The sequence below is a fragment of the Accipiter gentilis genome, chromosome 1 (genome assembly GCF_929443795.1).
Source record: "Accipiter gentilis chromosome 1, bAccGen1.1, whole genome shotgun sequence".
NCBI classification, from domain to species: Eukaryota; Metazoa; Chordata; class Aves; order Accipitriformes; family Accipitridae; genus Astur; species Astur gentilis.
In genome coordinates, this window is record NC_064880.1 from 33,942,058 (window position 1) to 33,956,339 (window position 14,282).

Sequence of the window (14,282 nt, forward strand, 5' to 3'; positions counted from 1 at the left end):
CTTCTTAAATCAGAGATGTGTTTCTTTGAACTACTGCTATTCAACAAAAGTGGTTCAGGGAGTGATTCAGATTCAAAGAGGTTCCCCTTGGTATTTCATAGGAATGGCTGAAGTCTCTTCTTAAAAGTTAGCTATGCTACATAAATCAGGAGTAATAATGTACTCTTCAGTGCAGCTACATCTGTAACTAAGATCAGAATCTGAGTGTACAGGGAGATAGACAAGACAATGGCTACAGATCAGACTTCATTTTAAGGAAAGAAACAGAAATGCAGTGGGCACAGAACAAAGCATATGTAACTGTAGATTTGCAAAAATCGGAACCCCCCCCCCCCCGTATGTTTGTACATGATACTGGATATGACCCAATATCCAGTGGGTTTGGCAATGTGTTTACTGGTTTGGTAAGAACGGAATGGTACAACTTTTCTTGCCTTCAGTGTTATGTATAGGAAATGCTGGTAAATACTTTTCATCATTCAGTAGAAATTTGTGCCAATTTCCCATGCCAGAATGGGGCATGTCTTACGCTCTTGGGATGGATGTTGGGGACATTTCTACCTAGCCTCCTACCGTTCTTTCTGAAAGGGTAGCCACCATATGTCTTTTTCTCTAATTGTCTTTGTCCTCTAAAAACAGATGAGAGGGGAGAGATTTTTTACCAGTGTAGTGAGCCAAAACACTGCATCAGAGTTGTTTTGCTTGATGTGTTTCTGCACGTGTGATATAAGACAGGTCCCAAACAAGGAGCAGGGCTCCTCAGAGGAGTATGACTTCAGACGCAAGGAGTAATCCTGAGATCATAACCTGAGGAAAGTGGAAGAAAAACCCGTCTGGCTAGAACGAACAGGACTAGTCAGAAGGGTGCTGTAGCTAATCTTCTCCTATTAGCAATTCATGTTATCTTTGTGCTAAGCTTGTGCCCGTCTCATTATTCCAGGGAACTGGATTTTTCTGTCTGCAGCTGGCACAAATTTCTAGTGCAATGCTTGGCAAATTGCTAAGACTCCCATTTTCAGAGAGCAACTTGCTTTGCTCTTTTTTCAGTGTCTGAGTGGATGAAATGAGCCCTACAGTCTGCTTTGAAAAAATGCAGCAGTTACAGCTACAAATTTTCAGTAGCCATATACAAAGCATGCAAAGCTGCTGCTTAAAAAAGCTGCTGTTCATCTAATTTGAGTGGATCTTCAGAGACAACGTCTGCCCTGCCTAAAATTCAATTTCCTGTTCCAAACCATGGTTTTGCAGAAAGAGACTCAGCCAGACTGCTTTAACATTTAAAAACACCAACAGTATTCCTCCTGGCTAAGAGTCAAAAGTGGTATCTTAAAAATGCTTTTGAAACAAGTATCCTACTACCAGTCCAGTCCAGGGTATCCAAACTCTATCTTGACTGTCCTGATAGCAAAAGAGAAACCTAGAATATGTAAAGGTCAACAGAGGAAGTTAGAACCAGTGCCGATTTCTTGTAAATGGAAATTGTTTTGTTGTCAGTAGTAGTAGAGCAGATGAGTGAAAAGGTTGTAATTTCCTGGCAGAGCAATACTTTTTGCAACAGATGCACGCGTATTTTAAGTACATTTCTGACTCTTTTAAATGGCATTCCTTCCTTCTGGACACCCTAGCAAATCGATAGGCAACTTCATGGCAATTTAAAGATGACAGTTTATAAATTAAATAATTTTATCCACTGTTTACAGACTTTTTACCATGTCAGTGTTATCACTGACATCACCACAGACATATCAGTTGCCATTGAAATAGACATAGTAGCTAACACTCTTGTCAATATTAACTCAAAAAATTAGAAAACCTGACCTTACTGTGGTAAGATAGAAGATAAACCAAACCAGGGAGGGGAATGTTCTTGCTTGAGGATGTGTTAGCTAGAGTCTATTGCTCCTGCTAGCAAGTCTGTCTTGGTTAAATAAACCTATTTTACTAGACAGTACTAAAAAAAGCTTTGTAATTCTAGTGACCTAATTACATTATTTTAACTTTCAGACTATAAGGAAATGTCAAAAACCAGATGTTTTAGGAAAACATCAATATAGAGTTAATGCACGCTTTAAGTTAGACTTGCCTTACCAGCACTAAAATGACAATTAAGATAATTTAATAGCTTTGTCTCATACTGAACTCTCCATAGGGTTTTCTCCCCTCTAAAGCTTCTAGAAAGACCTTTTTATTTTTGTATTTTATTTTTTTGTATAGAATTCAGCAGTTAGATAAGGTTGCCCTCTTATGGAGATGGTGGGCACAAAGTCTTGTTAAAATTTTCAAGTTTTTTTATGGTCTTAGTAGACATGGTTTTCTTACAAATCAACCTAGTGAACAGTCAATGAACTATAGTAGGTGGACAAGTACTAAAACATGTAATTTAGAAAGTAGAGACTTCCTTTGAAATGAGCACTTAGTTTCTTCACAGTACGCTCCTATGAAAATCTCTCTTTAGGGCAGTTTTACCTTCAATTTCAACAACAATTGGATTACTTTCTCAATCGCAAATAGAAATTGTGAAAGTACAATTAAAACTGATGGAGAGAAAAATTAGTCAAGCTGCGGGAAAAAAAGACAAGAAACGTGACTAGCTGGGGAAAGGCTTGATTTAAATAAAGAAATTTTTTAAAGCACATAATCTGTGCCCACATTCATTTTCAATATTAATTTAATAACAATTACTTAGGGTTTAAGTCAGAATACAGGTATACATTTCATATATGTAAAGTAGATCCAACTTTATCTGTATTACTGTGTGTGTTTTTGTGTTGGGAACTGAGACAAATGCTTACATTGATGTGGTTGTGAAAGGGAGATTTAGGCAAAATATTTTATGAGTAGAAATATTTTCTTCATTTCCTACTAACAACTTATTCTTAAAAATATATTTCTTTATTTTCTTTCTACTTAAAAGTGCTTTTTAAATGGCAATTAAAATATTATTAATATTTTTCAGCTATCCACAACTTTCCAGTCTTTTCATGTTCCATCCTCACAGGTATGATGGCATATGCAGCAATGCAGAAGTTTCTTCATGTGGACGTGTCAATACAATGTGACTGGAAAGACACATGCAAAATCCAAGTCATATTGAGGTGAGAGCTGCCGCTATAATGCAGGCCAAACTAATCAGTTATGGTACAGAAATACTGTATTAATATTTATATTATTATTCAAAATTACGCAGAATGGTTTAGATGTTAACATGCTAATAAATTGCTTAACCAAGGCTTAAACATCTTTAAACATCTGTATTCACTGGTAACATTTAAAGTAATTAACACAGAAAGTAAGCATGTATCTTTTTTAATACCTAAAGATCTAAATAGCTTGTGTCCAAGAGTAAATGAATTGCCTGAGGAGCTCTCTGAATCACTGATGTTGTATTTTTTGTTACTTACCACTGTATAGCACATTTTACCTTTTGCTTTATAAGAAGGGAAACAGAAAGCTGCAGTTGGAGTTACTGCAACAAATGCAGTTTTAGTGAGACCATGTGTAGAAAATGGTTCTCCTGCCCCCATAGCTGAAAGAGTTAACAAACTGGAAGGGGTAAGAAAATAATAGAACAAATAATTTGAAATCTGTAAAATATGTGTGCTGGTAAGTGGCTAAAGAACTGTCAGCTGAGCTTGTCTAAAAGGACTGACTGGTCTACAGGTATTTAAGATTACTCATGATAATGGCTTTACTCCAAACAGACAGAATGGGATCCAGTCTTCAAATACCTGGCTGAGTGCAAGTTATGACACTTCAACAAACTACATTTTTCCATCCACTTCACCTGTTTTGGTATTTATAATGAAGTGAGAAAAGAATGCGTTTGCAGTGTAAAACTGATAATCAGATGTTGCAAGAGTCGAGCAAACCAATGAGATTCTGCACTAAATTCTTAGTTCGATCTCTCTACAGTGTTGGCTCAGTCACTCATATCAAGACAAAAGAAGCAATACAAAAGGTGTTTTAGAAATACTCATTTTCTTTAAAACGTCTTATAGTCAACAAGAAGTTGAATGCAAACTTTTATAAACGAGTTGTATTTGTGGATGACAATTCCACTAAAAGAAGAGAAAAAAGCCAATATGCAAGTCTTCAGCAAGAGGTAGGAGACCACTGTTGGTGGACTCTTGAAAGAGGGTGAAAGAGTAAAAGCAGTACATTAATTCAACTCACTGTCTTGAAGCAGTGTTTTCTGTATAGCCTCTGCAGCGCAGTGAGACCTTTCAGATACTGCTTCTAGGTTGCTTTGCGTAGCAAGAAATTATTTTCACTTAAACTGAAATGGATGTACTATAGGAAAAGTTTTAACTGCAAATTTTGACTGCTGTTCACTTTTCCAGTATTTTTTTAAGTTAGATAATTTCATAGCCATATTCTAGTTCATTAGCAGATGTTGAAAGATCTTAATACCTCAGTGATAATAGTCCACTAGTTCTGTGGCACAAGCCAATGGCAGATACACTGTGGAAGAGCAGAGGAATCATATAGCCAGCAACGCATTAGCTTCTACAATTAGCAAGCAATTTGATGCAACAGCACTTTAGAATCAGCTGAAGCTAGACCTGTAGTTCATGGGGCTCCTGCAGCAGTGTCTCGTGGCACTTTCGGCTTTACTATTTATTTACATACTGCGTATTTTGGCATGTATATTTTCTATGCTAATATTGACTTATACCATCAAAAACCATCTTGCATTGAAGTTGATGTTGAATTCTTAGAACACTGTCATGGCAGAATGAGTTCACACACATGACAATTCTCCTGTGCAGTGCCATCTGAATAGCTTATCTTAAAACACAGGAGAAGCTACAGTAAAGAAAAGCCAGGAGAAGGTAGACGATATAATGCCAGAAAGAGACACCTAACTGGACACTGTAAGTTGTGAAGTCTGATGGTACAATTTTAAAACAAAAATGACAACTATTGTCCAAGAGGAAGGGAAGATTAATATAAGGACATGTTAAAAAAAAATCCAGTGAAAAATGGTTTCTGACTGTTGACAGGCATCGAGGAAGCTGCTGATCTTGGCTTATTGTAGACACACCAGTGAAACAGCTCCTGGCTTAGCAATATTTCACGACTGACAGAAACAAGGATTGCTGAAGAAAATAGGATCATTTTAATTTCACATCTATCCAGTCCTCGTGAGGAAACCATCCCATTAATACAAGCATCGTGACTTTAACACGGCCCAATGCCAAGCTGGAAATATGATGCAAGAGGCTAGACTTTCTGAAGCCAATTATCGACCATCTCCTTGCTAATCATGTTCATGAATGAAGAGGTAGCACAGTAATGCATTATATGGTATAATGTTATTTGGCAGGAAGCATGGGCAGAGGGTAAGTCTGTTCTGTTCTCCAGGATGATCTATTGTAAGTAGGAAAGTAGACAAGGAACTAAAGGACTAAACAGGTCAAAATTTCTTCCGTAGCTTTTGGAGAAAAGATGCTGGTAACAAACTGTAGTGATTTCCATTCCATTAATACTTCCATTTGGCTCATTTATATCAAGATAGGTACTAGACATTTTTCTTCCAGTATGTTTATATTCAGCACACGTTTGTATCCATGCTTTACTGCTCTCATGGTATACAATAAGTAAGCTGCACATTGCCATATGTATAGGATTACTGAGATTATAAATAGCACAATCACTGTGTTTCTTCAGGTGGCAACACAGCTGTTCAGAAACGTACTGATTAGGAAGCTATATCCAGTTTGAACACTGAGTGGTGCTACGGTAATATCTATTGCAATTCGCTCGCTCTTCTTCCTCGGAAACAGGTTGTACCGTCTGATAAACCCCATCACTTTTCACTTATTAATTAGCAATTACAGTTATGATCCTATTACTTGTATTAGAAAGTAATAATGGTTTTATTATTATTATTATTATTATGGGGCGTGACTAAGACTTTGCATGAAAACAGGGACCAAATAAGTAAATTAGCTGTAGTCTGTACTCATTGCCTGTGCGACTCCAGCACTGAGTAATTATTGCAGCCTAGTAATGAATCCAGATCCCACTGCAGTAGAGGTTGTTACATAAACAGATGAAAAATGCCACAGCTGTGTGGGGACGCTTTTGAATGACTTATTTCAATTTAATGTAACAAATTACTTACTTAATATTAATTTAGCAGTCTGTGGCATAAGGAAATCTATTGGTTGTATAATGCACGGTAATTTTTAAAAGCATTGTCATTGTTAGCCAACTGCATATTCATCGTTATCTGGAATACCCCAGGCCTGTCTTGTCCCTAAGACAAACATGACATTTCATCCAGTAACATTGGATACTGAAATATTTCAGATTTCAACACAGACAAGGCATTCGGAAGGGAAATGTACATCAGTACTAAAATGTCAAAATGATAAGGAAAAGAAAAAAAATTGGAAACAACTTTAAAAAAACAGAGTAAAAAGGGGAAACCCCCCCTTTATTTGGGTTGCATTTTGAGAGGGAAGGAGAAAAAAAAAATTCTCTCTCTGCATGTGATCTCTTCCAGTTTAACATTCAGCTTCAAACGCATACAGAAATCTAAAGGGTTTAATTTGTAGTCGCCAAGTCAGGTAACACTGTCTCCTGTGCTAAATTACAGCTTCTTAGAAAATACGTTGTTCGGAGCAACCAGGCTGAAGCTATCAAATACTGTTACTATACTGCAGAGAAGACGTGCCATTTTTAATTTTTTTAAACTCATTTAAAAATAAGAGAGAACTAGACACAATCAAGAAGCTGGTTTCTGGCGGTCGGCCAGGACAATATGGGTACTGTTTCGTGAAGGCTCCACGCACCTGGGGGCTGGTACGGAATCTGACACAACTCGGGGGAAGGACTAAGTCTGCTACAGACACAGGTGACCCACTACCTGTGCTAAAATGATGGAAGTGAAGAGGAAAACACCCCCTCAGGACCTCTTTCTCCCTGCCGTGGAATGCTGGTGCTGCCATCAGGAGAAGTGACAGATTTTGGGCAAGCAAATGAGAGTACGGAAGAGAGATCACATAAGAACATTTTCAAATTTATGCTTGTGAATTTTGTTAATGCGTTTTTCATAGTTCTAAGGAAGGCGAAGATTTATTTCTAAAGATGGAAGAAAACAAACGCTATTCCTTATTGTTTTGTTGTAACAGGCATATGGCGAGTTTTCATACTCTGGCATCAAAACTATCCTATGTTGCCGTTCCCTGCTCTGGAGCGGCAAGGAATTCAAGGCGTTTCCAGTGACTTTGCACGGTCTTGTGCTATGACCGCAAACAAAAAACTACGGATGTGACTGATCTATACAGCCGCCTAGAGCCACTGAGGTTCTAAGAACATCAGAACGGGGCGGCGGTGCAGGCCACAGCAGGTGGCCTTCGGGAATATGAAGAACTGGTGGTGGAAGTGCTGGGGAGCCTCGGTGGGCTGGCATTTTAACTTGGGGGCTAGGCACTTGCACTTACGCTTAGCTGTGCTTTTGCTTGCGGCTCGCCACCCGTAACGGTTTCAGATGCGCGTCGTAAGAAAGGAGGCTCTGCAGCTCTAATGCTCAGTGCTCTTCAGGTGCCTACGCTCCCCCAAAGCCTGCATCGAATTATCGCCGGTTGCCCGCACCCAAGAGCGCGGAGGGCACTTTTCTTGCCTAAGCGAGGCACAGCAACTCTGAGGCACTTTCCTTTCGCAAAATAAACGCTTCTTCTTGCCCTGAGCTGCAGACTAGCTTATTTTTCATTGCCTGCTTTCCAGGAGATCTTCGAAAACTACTACAATCGGCCATCGGTAGGAGAAGCACACCGAAGTGCTTTTACAAGCTCGTCGGGCAAACGTGTCACGTCCCTGCCTCGGATCGCGGCCCGCGGACACCGAGGAGCGGCGTCCACCGGCCACGCCTTTAGCGTTCCGCGCGGCCCGAGAACGCCGAAAGCGATCGGCTGCCAAGACCCCCTTCGGCTTGGCGAGGGCAGCGAACGGCAGCGGGAGGGCCGCCCGGAGGAAAGGCGCTCTCCGCTCCCCAAGCTTCTACGCGGCGGCGCCGCCCCCTCCCGCGGGGAGAGCCCTGCGCGCTCCCTCGGCTCCGCGCTCCCGGCCGGGCGGCCCCCGCCCCCGGGCACCCGCCCTCTCTCTCCCCGCCGCCGCGCCGCGGCCCGGCCGCGCCCTCCGGCCCCGCCCGGCCCGCGGCCTTCCGCCAGGGGGCGCTGCGGGGCCGGGCGGGGCTCCGGGGAGGCGGCGGCGGCGGCGGCGGCGGCGAAGGCGGCGGCGGCGGGGCGCGGGGCGCGGGGGAGACGGCCCCGGCGGCCGGGAGGAGGCGGAGGAGGCAGCGGCCGCTCTGCAGCGCGGAGACAACACCTACCTGTGGCATGGGAGAAGTGAGTATTTTCTTTCCTCCGTCTCGCTTGCGGGCTGTTGCCCCGGCTTTGCTCCCGGCTGCCGCTCGCGGGTCCCTCTGCCCCCCTCCTCGCCTGGCCTCGCCCCGGAGGGGAGGGCTGGGGCGCTGAGCAAAAGTAGGCAGTGTATTCGGTTGATCCCCTTGTCTTTCTTTCTGTTGCTTTTCTCTTCCCCGCCACCCTGGCATCTGGCTTTTTCTCCCCCCTCACCCCTTTTTTTTTTTTTTTTTTCTTTTTCTTTTTTTTTTTTTTTTTTTTTTGAGCGGCAGTAGAATTTGGGGAGTTGTTTTACTGGCAGGTCTCAGGTTCTCCGAGTCTACAGCTTGGTAAATTCTCCCCCGTACACCCAGCAAGGAAAGAAAACTCAGCTCACACCAAGCTGCGTCTGAGGTCCCACTCGGTATCTCTGAGGCAACAAAGAAAACGTACTCTTCTTCATTTGCCGTGAAAGGTAGTTCGCAGCCGTGGAGGTGGGGCCGGGTGAGCCCTAGATGGAGGTTTTCCCTCTGTGCCATCACGTCCCCTTGGTTGCTAAGCAGTGGTGACCACATCTGTAGGAAGATGAAAGAAGCACGCAGGGGAGAGAGAGCAACAGGGAAAGCTGGGGAGAACAACGTTCTCGTCTCGGGCAGCCTTATCTGCTGCGTACTTGTGTAGAAATTAGAAACCCGACAAATGAATCGTTCTTATGCGCCTTGTTACCTCAACTCTAAACTTGCATCGCATCTTGTACTCCAGGTAGAGCAAAGTTGTTTCGTTTATCCAGATTGGTTTCTTGTGACTTTTATACAAAGAGTAGTAATTCAGAAAGGCGCTCATCGTGCTTTCCACAAGTGGTAATTGCTTCAGGCTGAAAAAAATCTTGGTAGGAAAATGAATGATGGGAGCAACCCTTATACAAAAGTACACGGTTGATTTATTAAAAGTCATGTAGTGGGAAGTTTTCCATCAAGAAAATGAATTTCAGTGCACTTTCCCCCTATTATGTAAATTCAGATTTTGCCATTTAACTTGAGGACTCCAATCTGTATAATGTTTCTTTGTTACCAGATGTCTCATTGTTTCTGGAATATATTAAAAAGACCTCTAGTTTGAGTGGGATGCAAAAAGCAAAATTAAGCAGTGGAAAGGAAAATCTGATATTTTTTTTTTTCCCCAGTTGAACTTGGTTGTTAGCAAATATATGTGTGGGAGTTAGCAACAAAAAGCCCCCCAAACCTTAGTATTTTGTGAGATGAATTACTGTAATGACATGTTTACCATTTGACGCATAGCACTACAGCACTATAAGGTGTGAATTTTCATATGGAATGAAAGGCAGCTCTGACACTGCCATTTTCGTGTTAATAGTGTGTGTGTGAAACATCTAGCTTCCAAGTCGACTGAAAAATCTACTTTTTATTAGAAACTGATCAGTTGCTGCATCCTCGTCGTTGTTTGCCAAATGCAGCTGTTGCAGGCGAATAGGAAGAATCCATCCTATATGTTGGCTCTGATCGCTCTGCGAGAAACACAGCAGCTCTTTGGCCGGTCCTGATGGAAAAGGGTGTGTCAGGGTGGGAAGGCAGAGCTGCGTCGTGTGCATCGCACGCAGGTCCCAGGCGGTCAGAGGTGTGCGCAGGGTGCTCCCAGATTTGCCAAGGGCCGGGTTGGCCGTCAGCCAGTCCAAGGGGTTTGATGTCCTCTTCACCCACATTCCGTCCCTGTCACCTGTCTGTGTTAGGGATTCAAGAGGATAGTTTCATCTAGGCTCTTGGTTTTTAATTCTTTCTTACATATCTTTAAGTGGCCTTCTAAAGGCCACTTGTTTTGCTGAAGTTTATATCAGCAGAGGTTTGGTGAAAGTGCAAGATTTGTGTAAATCTTAGGCATTGATGAATACTTTTATATTATTCCTAAGAGACGCAAAAGCAAACGTTGCCCCTTACATATTTAAAACATCATTCAGTGTTTGCAGTCGAAGTTCAACAGAGAGAAATCGAAATGAGTGAAACAGATTGTTGATTTTAAAATTACACACATTAAAAGAAATGCAAAGTGCAGATAAATAGTATGAGATGTGAACAAATTCCCAGGCTTTTAAATAGATTTTGCTAATGTCAGGTTTAATTATCAGCAGTACAAAACTGATATGGACAGTTTTTGCCTTCAATTTTTTATTTTAAAACTCATTTCTTTTGTTTGAGGCAAAGATGAAGCTTTGAGGTAATGCTGAAAAGATAAATAATACTTTGGTTTTCTTCATATAAACAGATCTAATTTATTATTAATACATACTTAGTACTAATAAGCAGTCATAGCATGTAGAAGACATTCCACCTTATTCCACTCCAAGGAAACATACTATTCCTGGATCCAATCCTTTAAGCACATATGTCCTCATTTAATTTTTTTATAGGGACGTTAAGTTGGATGCCTTCTGCAGCACGTCCTTTGGGACTGCATATGTGCATACAAATCCAGAACACATGGAGAGAAAACTGGTATAATTTAATCTTTGAAAAGCTTCTTTCCTCCTGTTAAATGAATTGTAAACTCAACCCAGGACAAGGACGTGTTTATCAATGATAATCACAGATGTCATGCTCCTTAGAGAGAATTGAATCTTCTCAACGTTGAATGGTTGTGCTGGTTGAAGCACTTGTGTCCAAAGTACATCGGTCTGTTACCAGGGAAGATTTCCCATTAATTGTCTTGTTCCTCTTGTTAAGGTTTTTGTCGCTGTTAACTAGTTGATTTCCAGATAGGAGCTAAACCCTTTCTCACATTTCTAAGTACAGGCTGCATTTTTCCATGCAATGTAGTAAGTTCAGTATAAATAGTTTTCTTAAAATCTTGGAAGAAATGCACTGTAGAAATTCAGTAGCAAAGCAGAAACTTAAAAGAAAAATTAAACCATCTTGCATGCAGTTGTTGCATTCTGGGGAAAAAAAACCCCAAACAAACCCACAATGGAAATTTGAATATATTTTCATATGTGAGCAGCTAAGTTTAATACAGTTATTTCCATAGAAGTTCTGTCAAGTTCTCTGTCAAGATTGGACTCTTTCTTTGAAAGTCACACCATGCAGTTTTCTTGCCTGGAGTTCAGCAGGTTAAGGGAAAACAAAAACAATGCTCCAGTTAAGCCTCCTTGAGAATATGCACGTCTGTGACAGATAGTAAATGGGAGTCCCTCCTGTATCTACACGTTTAGTTGGTCTTCTTGGGTTATTATTCTGTTGACAAGATTATTGACGTATAGCTCTAGTTCATTTTTCTTCTAGCCTGAAATGGTATCTTGCTCAGATGATGCATTTGCAGAATCATTACCCAATGTTATCCTGAAGTTTTGGACATAAAATGCTTGTTTAAAATGGCCATATCTTAGACAGAGTGGCCAGAGTAGCCAAGAGACGTAAGGAGTCCCTTTGTGCCCTTGCAGCGTTACCTGCATCTGCAGACGGGCTGGAGCACATATTCTCTAGCGGCTGTTCCTTGTGTCCGCGGGCTGGCAGCGCTGGGGTGCCATAGGGACTGGTGCCGTGCCTAGCGTACTTGCCAGGGTATAGAAATCTGCTGCCATTTATGCTGCACCCACCCAAAGCAGCAGCAGCAGGCGGGGTGTCTCTAGTTTTGGTCTGTCTTGTGGGTACTCCTGAGAGATCGCCAAGTTTTGCTGCCTGAGTTTCTGGAAAAAGCTAGGCAAGCCCTTTGCATTTGACTCACTGTTTGGCTTTGTGTCTGGACAAGTATGATTTACTGTACAGATTAGCCTGGTATGAAAATGAGTAAGTAATACACCGAGAAGATATTATGGAGGAAAATTAACCAAATAGCAAACACAATCTTGAAACCCACTTTGATCTCATTTTAAGGTGCATATAACTTTACAATACTTCTATAGATACCGATTTACCTTGCTACAAAGTCATTAACGAGGGTTCTTCTGCGCCTTAAGTATGCAATTTGAAATCCTGCTGCGTTCATTAATAGATCTCCAGGTTTCCTGAACGTATAAGGTATGTTTTGGAATATTTACACCATCCCCGAGCAGTGTTCTGCCCAAATATTTTTACTGTGTATAAATAACTTCTAGATCAGTGGATAGGCTAGTACAGATTGTATAAAGGCTGCATCCTCCCCTTCCTACTGCATTTGCTGCATTTCTCTTCCTTCTGTTAGTAGTTCTTGACTGTTTCACACCTCTTCTTTCTTACCATAGCCACCTTGTGTCTCTACCCTTCCCTTCTGACTTACTCTCATGTTGCTGCCTCCACGCACTGTGATGTTTGCCCTCCCAGCTTAGACACAGTTGTGCAGCAATCGTGCTGGCAGTTTAGCTGCACGTGTAGAGGAAATGGTTGATATTTGATCGGATAGCAGCCGGGAAGGAGCTTTTTGTTTCTAGTACCCAAACGCTTAATTAATATGTATATACTTCTTGGCCATCTGGCTTGATCAACTAGCATGCAAATAATTTATAAAGTGAGAAGTGTGCCTTCTGAGCAGCTGGCCAGTCAGTGAGGAAATGTTTGTTTTGGAGGTCTGCCTCCTAGTAGGGACTTCTCCTTCTTTGCCCTAAATCCATCAGTGGCTTCTCTTGTACCTGCTGCCTGGGAGCTGCACAGTTCCTCAGCATTGGGATTGTGGTTGGCCAGCAAGTGGTGTGGTTTTGTGCTTGCTCAGCTCTCGTATGTCCATCCTGATTCTATCTGGGAGCGCTTCTTTTACAGCAAGGTTTATATTCATGCAGAAAACCTCGAAGGAATTGAAATAAATGTAACGATTTGAAGGTAGGCAGTACCTTCAGAGTTTTTAATACATGTAGCCAGGTTAATTGGTACAGTCAGAGGCAGAGGAAAGCAGTTACAATATACTGTGGAACTACAGTGTGTTTATAAAGGCTTTGCAGTGTTTTGTTGATAAAACTTCTGATTTGTTGGAAGTTTTACTGGATTTATTTATCTGGTTCACAGGGTGTTTTAATTTTTTATTTTTTATTTTTTTTTCCTAACTACATCGTTGGTAGGGGAAGGATGGGGTCACTATACAGGAGCTGAAATTACTGGGTAGAGTACTTCTAGTATTGGTTGTCTTTGAATACATACAGGCCAACCGAGGCAAGAGGAAGGAGAGAGCGGGGCTCTAAAAACAGTCACAGTGAAGTGATACTTATTGAGGAAAATAATATGTGGAGGCACTGCTTAGGTAACATGTCCATAGAAAGAGCAGTGGGGATGAAGACACTTCATATTTGGAGTCATCTCTTGTTAAGGATGCCATGAAGGTGACTGCCTTTCTTACCAATCCATCAAAACCTGAAAGATCTTTATTTAAAATAGAGACTTCAGGTTCAGCACAGTCAGAGGGATCTCATCCAGGAACAGAGCCGCTTATTGGGTAGGAGACACCAATTTTCATGGTGTAGTCTATTTTTTCTTCTCTCCTATCCCAGTAAAAATACAATTATTTTTCTGTTACAGTGCATCTGTCTTGGGACTTGGACTCCAGCTTTTGTGTAGAGCAGTGGTGGTGATGGGTTGTGTTGAACTTCTGTTGATCTCACGGTCTGTCTTAGAGGATATAAGGTAGTAGCTTGCTTGACCTCTGCGTGCTGTCAGTCCTGTCACTGTCAGATTCAAAATTCTTGATCAACACAACCTGTATTTCTTCTGTAGCCTGTGCATGAGATTTCAAAGGACATAACTGCATGACATAGTGGACCACTGTGTTAGATAATTTTGAGCTCTATATTTTATACCATGTTTATTAGAGAAAAATATGTTAATTAACTTACATTTGGATTCAATAACAGATCCTAATTCTTGGAAGCTTATTTTTCTGTTTGCAGGCTAACTCATGTATTTTTAAGAAGGATTTACCATATTTTCCCATGTCAAAAAGAGTATACAGCTCTTTTTACAAAAA

The 14,282-nt window shown here is 41.4% G+C and overlaps 1 protein-coding gene across 1 annotated transcript in view; it reads left to right on the forward strand.

The window, feature by feature from the left end:
- Positions 1-8,271: 8,271 nt before the first annotated feature.
- Positions 8,272-14,282, forward strand: part of LOC126045365 (sodium channel protein type 2 subunit alpha-like) — a 77,529-nt gene continuing 71,518 nt past the window's right edge. Inside the window, 1 exon segment of the mRNA XM_049816396.1 lies at positions 8,272-8,354. The gene's annotated coding sequence lies outside the window, so the exon portion shown is untranslated.